The sequence below is a fragment of the Antechinus flavipes genome, chromosome 4 (assembly GCF_016432865.1).
Source record: "Antechinus flavipes isolate AdamAnt ecotype Samford, QLD, Australia chromosome 4, AdamAnt_v2, whole genome shotgun sequence".
Taxonomy (NCBI): Eukaryota; Metazoa; Chordata; class Mammalia; order Dasyuromorphia; family Dasyuridae; genus Antechinus; species Antechinus flavipes.
The window spans coordinates 282,837,876-282,842,072 of NC_067401.1; the positions used below are offsets into that span (position 1 = coordinate 282,837,876).

Genomic DNA, 4,197 nt, shown 5'->3' on the forward strand with positions numbered 1-4,197 from the left:
GAAATATAGTCAAGTTGGACTTGACCTGAATATATATATATATATATATATATATATATATATATATATATATACACCCTAAATATTGTCAAGTCCTTCCTGGTTTCTATGTTCATGAAAAAAAGAATCCATATGTCCAAAGATATACCAATTGGATGGGGGGTTAACATTCTAAAAATCTTGATATCTTCACATTGTAGACTTGACTAGAGATTAGACTGTGATGTCACTGGCATAGGAAATGTCCTAGATAAGAAAAGGAAAAGAAGAGAACAAAGGCAGAAAGAAGAATAAGGAGGCAAAAGTGGAAAATAAGGAGAATGAAAGGGGAAAAGAGGAGAAAACTGAGGAGAAAAGGAAGGGGAGACATGAGAAGGAAGAGAAGGAAAAGAAATAAGAAAAAGAAAATGAGGACAGAGAAAAGGAAGAGAGAGGAGAAGAAGAAAGTGGCAGAAGCCATTCTGGCCGTTGCCCCAAAGGAGTTCACAAAATAGTTGGAGAAAGTATAATTGGAGCTTCATAACAAAGAGATTTGAAACTTTTTAAAGACAAGAATAAATAAAATGATAAAAATGCCTTTTAAGGAAAATGTGTCTGGTGGCAAGGTGCAGGCAAGGTTATGAATGGATAAAAAATGAAATCATGGAGAATTAAATCTTTTGTTTTGATTTCACTATGATATAATAAGGTTCTAAATTAGTGTAATATAAGTAAAATGGGGAAAAAATCTGAATAGAAGAGTTGTTTAAAAAATGTTCTCTCTCAGCACTCTATTCCCTGACAATCTCATTCATTCCCATGGTTTCATTTTCCTCCAGACTTCTCTCAGAACTCCTGCCTTTAACTCCAGTTGTCTATAAAACATGCTAGACCCAGCTTTGCGCAGTGGCAGTATTGTAGCCAATGAGGTTTATCCGAGGTGCGATTATTGCTAATTGAAAACATGCTAGACCCAGATGTCTCACCAGTACTTCAGAGTTAAGGTGTCCAAACTTGAAGCTCAGCTATCCTCTTAACTCAACTTCTGACTACCTTGTTTCTTCCTGTGGTACCATCATAAAATCCTGTTTCTTGAGGCTATCTTTGACTCTTCTTCCTTCTTCAACACTCATCCAATCAATTACCAAGGCCCATCAATCCTACCTACCACCACAACAACTCTCACCTGCTTACTTTTACTTCTATTGTCACTTTCAGAAGTCATATACACTTCCCCCAAACCCACTACCACCTAGTCCTATTGCAGTAGCTTCAATTTTCTCATAACACTTTGCTTAGACATCTTTGTTGCTCTTACCTCATTCTACTTAACACTGCACGTGACTCTCAATCTTTCTAATTGTATGTTCCTTGAGAGCAAGGTCTATGATATATATATCCATATACCCCAGTGCCTAACACATTGCCTTAGAAGAGCAGATCTGTATAAAGGTTACTTAATTCTTTGTCTCATTTTTGATCTCTTAATAGACAATTAACGGTGCTGTGAGAAATAATTCCATAAGATACTCTTTAGTAAGCATTCTTCATACATAAATAATCAGTTATTAGCATATGATTCAAATATACTGTTTTCCTTTAATCATCATTGAATAAAATAAAATTACAATATATATCACTATAAGACCAAAAAGAAAAAAAATGTAGAGCAAGAAATAAACACAAACTCTTATGCGTAGATAGGTGGTTTTGTCACTAAATTCAATTATCAACCAGTCTTGACTTTTCTTTCTACTTTGAGAAATCTATTATCTTATTCATGTCATCTTATCGATTGTTTCAAACTAATATAACGTCATAGTAAACATGGTAAATGACTCCTTAGTATTTATACTTATATCTTCTTCTGTCTATATAGTTTATTCAGGAAAAAATATTCGTTTCTTGCTATATTTGAGACATTTAGGTGGTATAGTATATAAAGTCTTTAATGACAAAGATCTGAGTTCAAGTCCTTGAACACTTACTAACTCTGTGACTCTTAGCAAGTAACTAACCTTTTTCTGTTGAGTTTTGCTCAACTGGATAAAAACAGCACCTATCTCACAGGATTATAGTGAGATCATAACTGTAAAACACTTAGTAGATTACCAGACACATATTAGGTGCTGTATTAAAACTTAATCTCTTTCCTTTTTTGTCTTCTAAATTCTAATCTCCCACTTAAAATCTTCTTTCCTGTATGGTAAACAGAAAAGAGAGAAAATAAAAATTTTAGCAGACATTACATTTGCAAATTCCCTTTATCAATGACTAAAGTAATGATAAGAGAAAGCCTTGGAAGTCAAAAAGAGGACTTGACATATACTGACTCTGTGATCCTGGGTACATTACTTAACCTTTCAGCTAATCAGGCAACTCTCCAAGGCTATAAGATGTGAATGTAAACCGGAATAGAAAGTTTCTGCAAGTTGAGTTCCTGTATCCAAGAAATTTTAAGTCTAAATCAAAATAATGATTTCCTTTTTTCCCCAATCAATTGTCTTAACAGTATGACTTTTACATGAGTCACTTCAACCTCCCTTGAAGCTCGAACTATAGAAAAAGTGATTTTACAGATAACTAAGGAGTATACTTGAACTAGCTAATAATTCACCGTAGTTTTTTTGAGGATGACCTGTCTTATTTTTTTTTTCTTGATAATTTTTATTTACATATCACTGCCATTTACATTGAGTGAACCAACTCTTATTATGGTGAACATGATGTGATTTTTCCATTGAACTCTTAAAAGTCCAAATAAACTAAACAAGATTATATTTAAACAAAGTGATTGGACTGCATGGTAGAGCCCAAGACAGACTCACCATCATGTGGCGTCCATGACCTATACAGATAGGCATCCAGACGATTCACAAATGGTCAAATTTTGAGTCAGAGTTGGGGGACATCATGTCAGAAGTGGAAGTAATAGGGTCAAAACCAAATACCACTTGGTTCAAAGTGGGGCTAGCAAGGGACCATTTTGAGGGTTCAGGCTAAAATAGTTAAGTACCAAATGAGTACATAAGTTATCCAATTAGACAGTCATCTCAATTTTGTCCTGTCAGATGCTCTTGCTTTTTAGTGCTCAGTCAAATCCCTATAGTCCCATTTCTTCACTCCCTGCCATCCACTGTTTGCTACAACAGCCACATCTAAAATCTTGAACAATTATACAGTGGTTCTTCACAATTGGTACACAAGCTCTTAGGGCTGTTAAAGTCCTAAGGAACTGTTGATATTTACTACCTGGGTGTAGTAAACTAGAGACCCTCTAATAAAAAGAATGATGGATATCTTTGAAAAGGATACTTTGGTGCATATTAACACTGACAGGAAGACTTTTTTTCTGTTGAAACTACAAGGTGAGAAAATTCTGCTGAAAGGAAAGGGATTATGAGTTTGTCCCATGTTCCTCTGCTTTGAGGACACAAGTGAAAATAGACACAGCTTGACCCTGATGAGCTTAACTGGTTTCATGAACACTATTCTCTTTTCTATAAAAGAAATAAACCCTACAGGAAATGCCTTTGATCAAGACAATTCTCTTCCATCTCTGGAATTCCACAGAGGAAAACATGCACAAAATATGGGTTGAGAACTCAAAAGCTGTGTTGCTCTCTAAGATGCTAAAAATTATTTGAAGTAAAGTTGATTACAAGCAATGCCTCAGAAATATTTTGCCTCCAGGACCCTGGTAGCTAGGATACAAAGTCACTAAATGTCATTAAAACCTGAAGGGTTTTTTTGCACCTGGAGGTGCAAAGACAAGCACAGCTTGTCAGTATGCGAAATATGGTAGAAATAGAAAAGGAAAAAAAAAGAACAGGAAAAATCTCCTACTACCTATTGCTCTCAGGGTAAAATAATGTTCATAGAGCCAAATCCCACCATGCCAGGATCCAATAAACACATCAAGCAAGAAAAATGTTCATCTGACAGAATTTTATTATTTCAAACTTTTTTAGATTAACATTGCTTTAAAACTGGAAAAGAAGAAAAACTCCTAACTATACTACAGAGTGCTCTAGTATGCAGGTAACATAATTGGAGTTTCCTTTGTCCTTGCCTTTCACTATCCCTCTTACCAATCTTTAAGGATAGAGTAAAGGATTATACCTGTCTTCATTTAATATATGGACATCTTAAACAACTAAACTCCCTCTATCATTGAAGGTTGGCACCTTTTAAGAAACCCATACTTTGCCTAGAGTA

General features: G+C 34.9%; 1 pseudogene; it reads left to right on the top strand.

Annotated features, from left to right (window-relative positions):
* The first annotated feature begins 874 nt into the window (after positions 1–874).
* LOC127563718 (uncharacterized) lies at positions 875–1,028 on the top strand (annotated as a pseudogene).
* Positions 1,029–4,197: the final 3,169 nt, after the last annotated feature.